Here is a 15,845-nt window from a genome sequence, read left to right as displayed (position 1 = left end):
CAGTCCATCTTGTTTGGGACAAGTTAGTTGATTCTAAATATTGGACTCATTTATTGTGATAAAAAGAGAAAATGCTGTCAAACAAGGCACACTGTAGATGATAGCCAAGCATGTTTTGTGAAAGGATGAAAGGAGGGACTGATAATGATGATAATAATACTGTACTTTGATTTTAGACTTGCCTAGTGGGACATATTTGATTAGGCCCTGTCAAGTCCAAAGATTTCTTTACCATTCATAAATATTTTTGAATACACAAACTTTATAGAATTTGACACCATAAAAAAGTAAGATGATTTTTCTTAAATATGATATACGTAGTAAATAAAACACAAAAGTAAAAGATACAGAAAAAAAATGATCCCGGACATTTAGTCACAACTCACGAACTGCCACTGTAGTCTCACCTGTATTTATGTACTCTGTGGTGCAACTGCAAAGCCATTTGATTAATGTATGAAGTCAAGAATAATTCTGCAACGGAAATACTGTCATGTTCCATTATTTATCAATACAACTTCAATATGCTACACAAAACGTCACTGAAATTTAGGAAGTACAAATAACACAGGGTCATATTGCGAATTTGCTACCCCTATTTGGTTAATACCTTTATAGTACATTAAATGATCAAGTATTGAAGCACAAGTAACAGTTCACCACCGGTGGTGGTGGTTATCAGGGGTGGCCCCAAATCCAATCCTGTTTAGGGCCCCATAAAGGTTTGGGCCGGCCCTGCCAGCTACATTACTTTGACGACTATCTAGACTTGTTGCATTTTTTAAAACTAAATTTCACATAATAAAAGCCAAGTGTTTGGTCAATTTTAACCTAGAAGCTACACAGAATTATTTAGATGTAAGGATTCTGGAGAAAATGTTCACGTGTATGCTATATTACAAGGTTTGTTTTTTAATGTTGCATCACTTGGTTGTTGCATTCTGTGACTCCTGCTAATCTAAGCTTGTAAACAGACCCTTCCTTGCCTCCAGTTTCCTTGATTACTATAATCTCCTGTTTTTCACAGGCTAGGTCTATTTTTTTCTTTGGATATGGGTTGTTCCATTTACTTCTTTCCCTTAAGCCTACTGAATAGTTACCAAGATCATATTCCAATGAACTGTTAATAAAAATTTACACAATCTATAATAGGTTATTCTGTTATTTCACAGTCTCTTTTTCCCTTTTAACTGCACTGACTTGGCAGTGGTAAAAGCAGCACTGTGCAATTAATATGTCACTGATGATCACCTTACTACCACTTCTAACTGCTGAATCAATTGTCATGGGGTATAAAATTATGCGAAAGGAATCTCTAATGAAGACAACATGGATTTACATAAGAATTAAAGAGGTTAAGCTCAAGATGATGACATTTAACTTTGCTAAATGGCTGCAAGTCTTGAGAATAAGAGAACTTCTTTGAATGATGTGATGTCGCAGCTGTTCAAAGGTCAATAAAAAAAAAAAGGAGTAAAAAACGAAAGGATGGCATTACTCATCTGAACAATGAGACCCTTCCTTAAAACAGCCTTCAGTCCCATTACTTAAGACAGTAAACTTACTTAATTTGTAAACTTACGCATACATTGCCCTTTCCTTTGGTGAATCATCAGCACTCTTATAAATCAAATAAATGTAAACATACGGCATTTTTACTTATGAAACTCTACAAGGCTATGAAAAGGAGAGGCTGAAAGTACACTACAAATGTTAAATTCTTTATTGTTAACAGAAAAAGTATTTCACAAATTACCTCGAGGCTATATTTCGTCTGTTAAATATGAACGACTGAAAATTTTTAAACTTAATCTGTAGTATGACTTGGCCCAGCAACTGGGCCATCTTCATCATCAGACTCCATCTTCTCAGGAATATCCGAGAAGAAATCAGAGCGATTTCTTCGTTTGGAAGATTCAAGGTTCAACCCTTTGTCATGTTTCTTGTGCCCCTGAAAGAGATGGGACGATATATTTAAACAATTCATCTCTCCTTACTTCTCTTTAGACTCCATTTCAGACTTACTATTTTGCACGCTGTATTAAGCTAATCAAAATTTCAATCAGAACCAAGTCACTACTAAAATAACTTACATCTAACTTAATTTCAGAAACCATAATACTAATTTTCCTATCCGTCATAATACTGGCATTACACAACAAGGCAAAGCAACATATATTCTCATTCTAAGGCTGTAATGATCAGACACTTACACAATCATTTCACCATTAGAGATTATGACACTGAGATTAATACGTAACTGGACTAAAAACTAATCCTAACTTGAAAACTGCTTTGGACTAAGCTGGCTGCATAAGTGTATGTGAGTGTTTAGGTCGGGTAATGGCTGACTGTCCTAAAAGGTCAAGGTCAAGAACACAGCATACTTCATTGGGAGTTGCTGGCAGGAAGCTTTATTATTCATCAAGAATGTGGCAAAACAAGAATTCAATATCCTTAACTGACACCAACCCATAGGAAGGCACTCTATACGTATAGGTTGTACACTGTGCATGGGAAAAAAAATTCTTTGTAGAATCACAATCAATCAATCAATGCATTAAAGTTGTTCCAAAGGACCACAAACTCTATCTTCTCAACTCAGGGGCCTCACCTGGAGGGTTTGTTTTTTAATTTCAAATGATAACTGAAGAAATGAGCAATTAACCCTACAAGATGCTAGAAGAAATCCAAACTTAGTTAATACAAAAATCACAGCGCTCTCTGCCTTACTGCTTTTACACCTCACTGCAAATGAATTTATCATGAATTCATTTTTCATGGGAGAAAGCTGTGGTAGAATCTACCAAACACCAACCTTCAGGACAATAAACATAAACAATTGTGCTCCTTACTTTCAATGTTCCATCCACCTGGACATCATACAAAAAATCTATGTTCCAGAATCTTATCACATCGTCCATGGCGCAAGAAGCCAGGAAGCTACCATCATGCGATATTGACATGTTCTCCACTCCAAACCTCTTGTGCTGGCCAACTACGCCAACAAATCTATGAGCATACAGGTGCACAGCTCTGAAATAAAAATTATTACAGTTACAAGAGAAATAAAGACTGAAAAGGACTGCAAAAATACACTTTCTCCACTCCACTATGACAAACAAAATAAATAAATAAATTCAAAATAAAACAAAAAATGAGGGAAATGTGGCATTGATACTAAAGTAAGATACAACTGAAGAGGTTTTATAATACGCTAATTTTTCTTGGGTTGACATCAATAGCTATTGACAGCATCATCATCTTTTAAATTTGTACATGAACTTTTTCCCTGTAAAGTACCTCTGGTTTTCATAAGTCACTGATATGATTAAATGCAGAATCTAGTATTTTAAGACAATTTACCATACAATAGTACTGCAGTGAGTACCGATATCATTAAATGGTTCATATTGTCATGCTTCTAAAAAGATTACCTACTGTCTGCAGAAAAATTAGTAATTTTGCCCAGGATAGTTCAATGCCGCTTGTTAGCAGACTAACGAATATAGAATCGCTTCATCTGGCATGTAAGCATTAACACCACGATTCAGTTTCAGTTGCAAAGGCTGGGCATGTTTCTGCACATTAGTTACTAAACTCAAGGAGCAGCGCAAACACAGGCATGCTTCACACTAGCCATCTCAGGAACCCTCGAATGTCATGCAAATCCTTATTCCAAATGGGATGAATTTTACTCTGTTCCCATTTGTATTAGTACCTTTCCTTCTATTTGTAGTTGACCGAACTAGGGCACCTCTCCCCACTTGAAGTCCTACAGATACCTTTAAGGAGCTGGAATATTGGAATATAATGTTTAGGCCTAAGACCAAGTGCTGGGACCTATAAAGTCATTCAGCGCTTAGGAGAGAGTGGAAAGTAAGAGGAAGGAAAAAGAATATGAATGGAGGTATAGTAGAAGGAAATGAAAGGGGTTGTAGCTCAAAGGGGCAAAAGGATGCTGCAAAAAACTTTTATTTAAGTAATGCAAACAGTGCACCATATGAAGTGTGTTAGACAGCACTAGCCCATACAGGGGTTGCAAGTAGCTGGATGATTCCACTCCATAAAACAGAAAACCTCTCAACATAAGACATTTTTTCACAGAAAAATATCTTTTGACATAAAACTTACCTGATGTTTCCATCTTCACATCCTGTCAGCAACAACCGATCGCTGATTGGAATGATACAGTTTAATCTGTCCAGGATGGCCAGCATAAACGATCTATGTGGAACCCCAAAATCTCCCCATTTGAAGATGAATAAAACTCCTTCTCCTGACCCAACCACCAGGCGGGAATCGTCACGAACAAGAGCCATTGCAGTTAATTCACTTCGTACATTTCTGACTGGAACAGAAGAAATGTTGAAACTAGCAAGTCATTATGAGCAGTGCCTTCAAGATTAACTTTGAGCAGCAAACAAGTCACAACACAAGCTGTGCAACAATGTGTGAAATGAAATCATATATCAACAGTTTATACAAAACCTAAAGGCCTAGCAAGACTAACCCTTTTCCAACGTAAATAAATGCAAAACTATAAATATATAAATTTTCAAGAAAAAATTAATTTTTGGATACTTACCTACTGTTGAAGATAACATATACTTCCTCATCTAATCAGCATGGAGATAAGAACTATCTTTAACAATTGGGTAAGGTTAATCCCAAATAAAGTAAATTTACAGTAAAATCACTCGGAATTACGTTACTTTTCCTACAATTATAAAATTCCCAAAAGTCAAGAATTAATTCACTGTACAATATAATAGCTGATAACTGTGCCATTTAATGCTGGAAAAAATTTGTCCCAACAACTAAACCTGCTATTTTGATAGGACTGTGTTTGTTATTATTTTTAATTATTATTATTATTATTGGGATTATTATAATTATTATATTATTATTATTATTTATTTACTCTTATCATACAAAACAATTATACCTACCAGGTAGATGATAAATTTTTGTAGGCACTTCTAGCCTTCAAACAAAAATAAATTTTAACATTTCATGTGTGGCCATTTTGCCACAACAACTAAACCTTTTGTTATTATTTTGGTATTTCCTAGTCCAACAATGGTCTAGACAAAGCCAAGCAAGTATCCATTAACAAAAGATAAATTTCTTTTATCATTCACACTTCCAATTTATGTGCAATCAAATCTCATACTTGGGGTGACTGGCATCCCATCTAAAGGCAATATGCAGAGAGGAGAGTTTCCAGTATACAAAAGGTGGGAGGTCTCAACTGAGGTCTCTAACCTTCAAGGATATAATTACTGCATAACTGGAGTCTCCCTATGCCCCAAGCATTTTCTGTTCAACATGGAATCAGTCACCATGTAAATTTGTCATTACGTATTATTTTTCTGTGAATGCAATACTCTGGCTACTCAAGAAAATCAAGATTAAAAAAGGCTAAAACCAATTAAATAGTACAGTACAAAAAATTGGGAAAGGCTCAAACAACTAATACTTCTATAAAAACTGACATCTATTCACATACAGTACCAGCAGACTGCAATATAGTACTTGAAAAATTAAAGAAATTCCAATTATTTTTACAACTACATACTGCATGACTTTTCATTACACTAGACAATAACTTAAGTATTTATAATACACTAAATAAAATTTTATGTAATAACAATGCATGTTTAACTATGCCTTCGAAGACTGAAATGAGATGTGCAGTTCAGAGTTAGGTTTTCAGTTTCACTACACTATCAATGCACAGCTTGAAACTAATTCAACTTTCCATGAGCTATGAACTCCATTATACCCTCTACATTAAGTTCATTCCTCATCCAACTTCATGGGGAAAGAGTATCCAAATGGCAATCCCCACAGGGTATCATTATATGCCCTCATTATGAATTTCTTGGTCTGCTTTACTGTCTTGCGACTGATAGTGCCAAACATAAATTTGTCAAACATTCATCTACTCTTTTTAAACTAAAGAATCTAAAGGTTCCTACCTGCCTCTCCCTCCCCATTTACAAGGGTATTCATTCTTCCAACTACCTTTGACATCTTGAATGCTGCTACTTCCATCATACTTTAATGCCTTTTTTGTTTTTTGGTCAGTCTAATCATCAACCTTGGTTAAATAATTCATGTGCCTACACCCTACACCTCTCTTCCTCCCAACTTATAACCTCTCCTCAGAGATGCCTCAAATAAAATAGGCTGAGTCAAACAGGAGGATCTACCTCCCATGTAAACAAAACCTCAGACAAGTGAATCAACAGTTGCAATCTTCAGAAAACTGTTGTCATGAAGACTGATCAACAAGGAAGCAGCAAAATTAGGGAACTATGCATTAAACTGTCACTGGACATCACCACCAGAGAATCCTACACATCCTGCCTGATTTCCTAAACTACCAGGACCTAATACAGTCTAAGGAACCCTCTCTTGAAATGAAACTACTGTTAGGGCATGAAATTATTGTTAGGTTAATTTAATGGAAAATGTAAATTCAACCTACTCATCTAATTTGCAATTCTGGTAATTTTCTCTCCGAACAAAAATAGCAGCTATAACATTCTATCAATAATTCTTAGAATATAATATAAAATTTTGGCCAAAGGGCAGGAGCTTGGACCTATGAGGTCGTTCATTGCTGAATCAGAAATTGACAGTAAAAAGATATGAAGGGTGTAACAGCAGGAAAACCTCACTGTTATACTATGAAACAATTGTTAGAAGAGGGTGAAAAGTAAGATGGAAGGAAGAGAATATGAACGGAGGTAGAGTAGAAGTAATAAAAGAGGTTGTAGCTAAACGCCGACGGAAAGCTACAAAGAGCCTTAGTAGTGCAAGGTGCACTGCATGAGGTCAGCATTATCCCCTATGGACCCATAATTTTTAGATGGAACTGATCTCTCATAAAATGCAGGGATTATATACCAAGACAATCCAATCAAAGACCTACCTGGGCCTCCAAACGTTTGGCTCGTATGTTGATGCCCGACAGCGAACCATCGCAAAAGAGTTGCGCCACATACTTTTTGTCTCCAAAGAGAGAAATGGACAGTTTGTTTTCACCACATTTTGTAACTAAAAATAGATTTGTTTTTTCTCAAGTCCCATAACTTGAGACAACGCCGTCATCGTCACCAATGTGGCACATATATTTTTCGTCAATTTCAACAAAGCTATATATACTTGCTTCGTGGGCTTCTTTGAAATGTGACTTTATGGAAGAGTTCTGAATGTCCACGATGGCAAAGGACTGGTCTTTGCTAACACTGTAAAGAACTTTGCCGTCAGCACTGTAACAAACGGTGCGGCACGGTTTGTCGTGATGGGACAATCTCGTCACTTCTTCAGCTGTGTCCCGACTATAGCGATATCTAGAACATACGGGTCAAAGTTAGACAATTATGTATTGTCATTTGACATACTAAAAGTGAATGCAGTAGTAACACCTCAATATAATAAATTTTTTTTGGGGGTATGGCTTTTGGTAAAAATGACACCTTACTTAGCCTGTAGAGTTCTTAACCTGAACTTTACACTTACCATTGGCCTGAATTTATCTAAAAATATATCACATCTAAAATGGTAGCATGACAAAAATTAAGGATAATGTAGCTTATAAGTAAAGAAGACTGTCAAATTGGTATTTGACTAAAACTAATTAATTTACTTTTAAATTAACATATAATTTCATTGATTTATGTAAAATCAACACAAAAACTGGCATCTGTTTAAAACCCAATATTCAATATCTCATTATACACATGATTTAAATGATATAATTCTTAAATTGTTCATGCACTGAAATAACCAATTAAAGTTTCATCGTGATTCCCCTGAGTCAGTAATCATCGAATAACATTTCCTCAAGACAGAAGGCCCTTTAAAGTCTTATAACAGTCCACACACACCCAACTGAATTACTCACATGATGATTTCTCCATCCATGGTGGCAGCTGATAGCAGTTCGAGCTCGGGATGGAAACATAAGTCAACTGCACTGGAATCGCATACAATGTCTGGAGGATGGTTTCTGTGTGCTTCAACCGAAGGTTTAATACCAAAGACCTCTTCAATGGTGGTCTCCGGCACTGAACTTGAGTCACTGTCGGTCTGTGGATAAGCATCAAATCATTTCTTATTATTAATATTATCATTATATTATATTAGTATTATTATTATACAAGTATGTGAAATCTAAAGGTCAGTATCCATACAGTGCGTCAATGACTTATGGCAACACCGACTTAAGGCGATTTGATCTTATGTTGCATCAAGTTACAGTGCCGTAAGTGTCATTGACAGTAATAATGGCAAGAATAGCCATCAAGTTAATGGTGCTTACAGATAAAAGAATGAAATTATGTACTACTTTTACTATTTCAGTTTCTCAAAATTCTAAAATGTAACCTACACACTTAAAACTTAAAAATGCTTTGTACTCACATCTGAATCATCATTCACACTAATGTCAGCCTCACTGAGGGCATCCTGAAAATACAAAAAATTAAAACATGACAATGCTCCGATTCTAAAGGGAACTCTTAACAAACAGTGAGAGTAAAGAAAAAATAACCATCACTTATAACTACAGGCTAATTGTATCTTATGAATTAACTGTGAAAGAACACAAATGAAAAAATTTGCAAAAATTAAAGAAATTTTTTTTAGCATAGTACAGAGCAACCAAGCGTGGCCTAAAGAATCAACGTACTTCAATATCAGGTCCGTTATCTCCGATGGAAGAATTGCCGTCTTCCGCGCCATTTTTTTCTTCCTCGCCAGAATTCAATGTCTTGAATGGCGACAATGGGAAACAGAACGCCTCCCGGTGGAATTTCTTCGTCAGAATCATCTGATTCTGGGGGGTCTTCCTGAAATGAGATCATGAGTGTCAAAAGAGTGAATCAACACTAATCCTGAGCTAGCACTGGGATGTTTGAAAACTGTCTGAGTGCTACACTAATAATGGTATTCTCATCAACAGACATAAACCTGGGATGAATGAAGGAATGAGCAAATTTAAATGAAAGCAGCCATCTATTTATAAACATACCCTGAAGCTACATTTCTAAACTGAGCAGTAAATCTTCACTGATATCTACCAATAAGCTGTTAGCACTGGGTCATATGCATAAAACAGCTCCAAGGAGCCTAGTCTAATGCAATACAATGTAACTTCTTCCATTACCAAGATAAAACAGCAAAAATCTCAGTACTGACCCCTGACATAACAAATACCCTGAGGCACAACCTAAAATGACCTCTAATTAAAACCCATGACTTTAACCATGACAAACCGTCAGCTGTTCCTTCGCCACAAAACAACCACATGGTGGGTAGGTGATCTTGAGTTACCCTGGAGAGCTTTTCACAGCACCAAACAGGCATTCAAATGGCATTCCAAAGTTATGAAAACAAATAGTGACAGAAATTGCAGAAAATTTTTAGGTTAATGGATAAATAGATAAATTTTGGAGTGTATACCTATGGTAAATTTCATGGAGCACATGCCAAAGTAGGTATATCTATAGTATGTCAAACCAGACTTACTTTTACCTAACCTAACCTTGGACGCCAAGTCCTAACCTTGCTGGGGGAGGCTTCACAGGCCCCCTAGACCTCCTCCACATGATTCCTCACCCCTTACAATGCACTCTACTCATCTTCAGTTTTACCACTATTCCTACAATGCCACATTTCATATCTAGCCTATCCTAACAGCTTAGCCCAAGGCATATGAGTGAGTTATATTGCCCTAAAGTTAAGTTAAGTTACATTCAATTATAATCCTAAGCCTCTCATCTATGGGCTAAAACAAAAAATGCCGTTTTTAGTTACATTGGGATCCGCAAATGAGTGGGGTAAATAAACCTTGTAGGCTACAGACTATTCAATTTCATCTTTTATGTATCTCGTCTAAGTTGACTTCAATAATAAATTTTAAAAAAACCATGTTAGGCTACACTATTCTATGCAAATCAAGTACTGCATGGGCTAAATAAAGCTTAAATTGTCCTATTCATGTTAAGACTAATTCCAATCCTACGTCTCGTCTAATCCTTCAAACATATGCAAAATTGGCCGTGTTAGCTTACAATAGCCTACGAAAAGCTATGTTTGCATCTTTTCTATTGCCCAAGACAACAAATTCAAATGCTAGGCTATATTAGCCTACTACACGATCGGTTACTCTAGCCTTTCTCAATGTTACCTACCCTAGCCTGCCATATTGCAAACTACCCTAATGTACATAACCTATTGTGGGCTACCATATTCTACCTTACTCAACTGCAGGCTTATTCACTCGATATTTAATTGGTGAAACAAGAATACAATTACATCTTTAAACATACCATCCAAAAGATTGAAGTTTCGTCAACATAATGTGATATATATGAAAGCGCCATACAAACTAAAATAAGCATGATAGCTCTTTGTAAAATATGTTACCAAGGCAGTTTTGAAATCCAATAAGGCGGCAACTGCGTGCGGTGTCATTCGTAAGCACAGCAAAGCCACCATCTTCCCCAGCCTTCATTTGAACAATGTTAGCGTATATATGTAACGTTTATTGATCTTACTCAAGATTGCAGTTGTAATCAGCACAATAAAACAACATTTTGTTGCCTTTATTAGGGAAAGTATGAAACCTCTTATTCCCGGGGTCATGGTTTGAAGTGAAATTCATTTTTACCTTATAATCGGTGGTTTTATCCTTACTACCATCACAACTGAAACTCCGCAGTGCTTATTTGATTGAAATTATACATGTTTTAGTCTTAATTCACTCCAAATTGCACTTGAACTACGTTACGGGCAGCACATGAGTACACGGTTTGTGAGGTGCAAAGCTTTATTTCCTTAATTGCTTACTTTACTCATTATTTAGTTTAACTTTACTTTGTTACTTCAAAATGTCTATTTAATTCATGTCTATTATCCCTTTTTTGCTATAAAATTAACCTGAAAAATTACAGATATTTCTGAAGTAAATACGAGCAGACAACGGCAAAATGACAGTACAATTGAAGAGCGCCAAGAACGCCGTAGGTACCGTTCACAAGCAAAACTGTTGATATTTGCGTCAAGAATCTAGTTACTTTTTCAACAAATAATTTCCAAATTAATAATCATGAATATATAAAAATATTCATGGAATTCATGACCTTATACTGCTGTTTAACTATTTATTTAAATAATTATCTAGTGCATGCTTCTTCTTCTTCTACCAAAAATCGTAGTTTCCTTAAAAAAGTAGTGACTGGAAGTCGTCGTTTACGATTGTTATGATGAAAGTGCCCCAGTGTCTATAGGTACAAGTGGTGTGCGGATTTAGCACAGGAAATGGGAAGTTTATTGACACAGGCAACTGCGCAAACATCGAGATGGTGTCAATCTTCAAAATATTGGTAGTTTTAAGGAAAAATTTTGAAAGCGTCGTGGAGGTAGGGTAAACAATCATGGACAATCCACCATCATCACGCTGGCCGGGTCTTATTCACTCGATATTTAATTGGTGAAACAAGAATACAATTACAACTCTAAGCATACCATTCAAAAGATTGAAGTTTCGTCAACATAATGTGATATATGAAAGCCCCATACGAACTAAAATAAGCATGTGAGCTCTTCGTAAAATATGTTTTCAAGGCAGTTTTGAAATCCAATATGGCAACGATCTTGTGGCTGGCCAGTCTAGTCACGGATGGCCACCATCTTTCCCAGCCTTCCCAGCACTCATTTGAAAAATGTTAGCGTATTATATGTAACTTTTATTGATCTTACTCAAGATTGCAGTTGTAATCAGCACAATAAAACAACATTTTGTAGCTTATATTAGTGAAAGTATGAAACTTGTTATTCCCGGGGTCATGGTTTGAAATGAATGCATTTTTACCTTGTAATCGGTGGTTTTATCCTTACTGCCATCACAACTGAAACTCCACAGTGCTTATTTGATTGTTATTATACACATTTTGGTCTTAATTCACTCCACATTGCACCTGAACCATGTTGCTGTTCCTGGTTCCTAAGCGCTCACTCCACAAACACAGTTACGAGCAGCAGCAGACGAAACTGTTTATGACGTGCAAAGTTTTAATCCCTTAATTGTTTACTTTACTCATTATTTAGTTCAACTCTACTTTGTTATTCCAAAATGTTTATTTAATTCATGTCTATTATCCCTTCTTTGCAACCAAATTGCCCCGAAAAATTACAGATATTTCTAAAGTAGATACAATCCCATGTTTCTAACCTTGTCGTACATCTGGCTGTCGAAAACCATCGCGTAGCAGATGACGATTAGGGGATTGTTTTTTTTTTTTTTTTTTTGCTAGCACTTTTCATTGATTTAAGTCTATATTAGTATTTTGATTTTTTTAATAACTGTATGCCAGAAATAAATGTAACCTTTAATGTTTGCATGCTAAGAATGGCAAAATCATCGTTGCTGCATTAGTGGAGCTTCACACATACGTCGATGCATTATCATAAACTGTTTCCATGAATTCTAGTTGTCATAGTAATCCAATAATGATAAAATTTCTTTAATATTTATGTATATATACTTTCAATACATAGGCTAATTTCACCAATTTCCACGTTTTGTGTAAGTCTTATACCCAGTTTGGAGGGTGAACACATACCAATTGGCAACAGAGAGAGAGAGAAAGGAAGGAAGGACAGGGATGGCGGTGGGGGGAGAGGGTAGGTGGAGTTTTTTACGCGTGTTCGTATCCATTTCTGGATAATGGGAGTTTTTGTCTCTTGGTACATGGACAAGTGTCGTTATTCTTTACGATTAGTGATTCACGATACCCTTATACATTACGGCACTGGGTGTAATACACATAGCAAAATCTTGTTCTGATACAAGTGTTCGTTACAGAAATATTGCCAAAAAACGTGCTTGCACTGTCTCTGAAACCCATAGTAGGTATGCTGCTTAGTTGTCAATCAAGTTTTTTGTAATCAAGTATATTTTACAAGCTAGCTATTGTATAAAATTGTATTCTTCTCAATCAAAACATATGCCCCTCAATGGTAACTTTCCTCTTTTAACGACTTTCTGGTCATTGCAAATTCGGCCCCCTTAATTTCTTATGGTGCGAAAACAGACAGAGGCCCAGGGACCAAAAGTGATTGCGTCACACTATGGTGGTAATCCGGCAGTAAAACATCTTCATATATCCAAAAAGTAAATAATAAAAGATATATATGCGGATTACGAATATAACAATTACATGAATAGCTGATAACAATCTGCATGAATAACTGGTAAACTTTTCTGCAAGAAAGTTGAGTAGTATAGCAATTCATTTACAATAGGTACAAAAGTCAAGATGTCGTGACGTCATAATACAGGACTTAAAAGAACATTCTAATTCCGAAAAATAATTACTTAAATTTGAGTCAGAATCGAGTTACTTTTTCAATAATAAATATTTTCAAATTAATCATCAGAAATATGTAAAATATTGATGTTTTACTATTTATTTAAATAATTATCTAGAGCACGCTTCGTCGTCTTCTTCTACCAAAATAGTTGTTTCCTTAAAAACGTCGTGCCCAGTGACCATGTTTCGACTGTTGTGATGAAAGTGCCCCAGCGTCTATGGGTTCAAGTGGTGTGCGGATTTACCACAGGAAACATCGAGATGGCGTCAATCTTCTAAAATATTTAAGCGTAAGTAAAAATTTCGAAAGCGTTTTGGTGAGATTTGCACTGCGTTGGCCACCCTTTTCACTACCCTCTGTTTAATGCTTTAAATTTGGCCTTAATTTCTAACTTTGGAGAAAATACTTACTTCGAAAGGAGAGTAGAGGTCTTTAGCTCCGTTCTTCACCAACATCAAGCCACGACTGATGCCAACCTCCGGTGTCAGGACGCGTTGTAAGTACTTTTTCAGAGGGTGTCCATCCGTGACCATCGGTGTGTTGAGCCAGTCCATGCGGCTGTTTACCCTAGTGTGCACTGCGTAGAGCCAGACTTTTCATTACCCTCTGTTTAATCTTAAAATATGGCCTTAGCCTAATTTCTAACTTTGGAGAAAATACTTGCTTCAAAAGGAGAGTAGAGGTCTCAAGCTCCTGCTCTCACCACCAACAACTCATGACTGATGACCATCTCTGGTGTCAGGACGTGTTAAAGTACTTTTTCGGAGGGTGGCTTCAAACGCAGTGGAAAGTGGCTCAGCTAGTCCAGTCGGTTGTTTCCCCTATAGTACCATATTGTAATCTAACCTAGTGTACCCTACTGTAGGCTACCATACCATATCCTACTCTGGCATGACATAGCTAGGTAGCTTACTGTAGGCTACCAAAGTGTAACCTGCTCTAGCCTCCTGCACCATACTGTAGGCCCATAACCTACTCCAGTTAAATGTACCCTACTGTAGGCTACTGTACCGTATCGTACTCTAGCCTGATGTACTCCACTGTAGGCTGCTGTACCATACCGCATTCTAGACTGACATACCCTATTGTAGGTTGCCTTAATGTATCGTACTCTAGCCTGACGTACCCTACTGCAGGCTGTCGTACCGTATCATACACTAGCCTGATGTACCCTATTGTAAGCTGCTGTACCGTACCCTACTCTAGCCTGACGTACCCTAGCTACCATACCAAAACCTACTCTTGCCTGACGTACCCTACTGTAGGCTGCCGTACCATACCCTACTCTAGCCATACCCTACTCTAGGCTGACGTACCCTACTGTACGCTGCTGTACCTACTCTAGCCTGACGTACCCTACTGTAGGTTGTCATGCCGTATTGTACTCTAGCCTGACGTACCCTACTGCAGGCTGCCGTACCGTAGGTATCCTTCTCTAGCCTGACGTCGAAACAGCCACAATTACTATACCTAGGTAGTAGTACCTAGGTAGGTAGGTAGGTATTCGGTACTCACCACCAACTGAATACCTAGCCTAGTAGCTAGGTAAGTGAACATTATACGTAAATAACCAACATCAACATCATAAAATCTACGTCGCCCTCATACTTACGATCACCACACACTCATTATAACGGCCTCATACTCACAATATTAGGAATGAAAGACCTCATTTTCATCACTACGTCTCACAACAACACATGAGGAGACCACTTGTACTTAGAGGAGAACCGACGGCCGCTATATGCTTTACAGGTGACAGTAGAAGTAGATCCACCTTGGAAATACTAGATGGCGGATTTATTTTTCTAATATTTTGAATTTTCTCTGTCTTCTTTTGAGATTGGAAATACTGGTATGGGAGGACCACTTTCAGACACTTCTATTCTTTTATTGTTTGACATTTTATTTAAGTATACTTTACATTACAGGTGACCGTAGTAGATCCTCTTTTAAAAATTGTAGATCTAAACATTGCTCCGCGTCGGGAATTTCCTTGGAAATTGCCTTTTTATAGTATTTTGGTTGCTTATTAGGAATTTACTGTTATTTAATTAATCCCCCAGGGGCTAGTACTAAACATGGCGACGTACATTTGATCCCCAAATCCTTAAAAACTTGAATTATGACTTTACTTAATTCCGTTATCGAAAATGCTAATGGCAGATTCAAAAGGATGTTTGATTTTCGATTTCATTTGATGTGGACTTGAAATATACTGTACGGCGGATATAAAACTCGATGTGATTTGGACTTGAAAGTTACTACTATATAGCTGCTTCAAAACTTTCCGTCGTGGAAAATACTAGATGGCAACTTCTACATGATGTTGGATTTTTAGTTTTTCTATAATTTTCGAAAATGATGTTTGAATTACATGGCCGATTCAAATTAGTTAATTTTATCATTATTCTTTCACACTGTAATAAAATAATAACCATATTTCGCTTATT

At 36.7% G+C, this 15,845-nt stretch overlaps 1 pseudogene; it reads right to left on the bottom strand.

Annotated features, from left to right (window-relative positions):
• Positions 1 to 1,709: 1,709 nt before the first annotated feature.
• Positions 1,710 to 15,080, bottom strand: LOC135201633 (WD repeat-containing protein 55-like; annotated as a pseudogene).
• Positions 15,081 to 15,845: the final 765 nt, after the last annotated feature.

This window comes from Macrobrachium nipponense, chromosome 28 (genome assembly GCF_015104395.2).
Source record: "Macrobrachium nipponense isolate FS-2020 chromosome 28, ASM1510439v2, whole genome shotgun sequence".
NCBI classification, from domain to species: domain Eukaryota; kingdom Metazoa; phylum Arthropoda; class Malacostraca; order Decapoda; family Palaemonidae; genus Macrobrachium; species Macrobrachium nipponense.
This window is presented reverse-complemented; position numbering and strand designations above follow the sequence as displayed.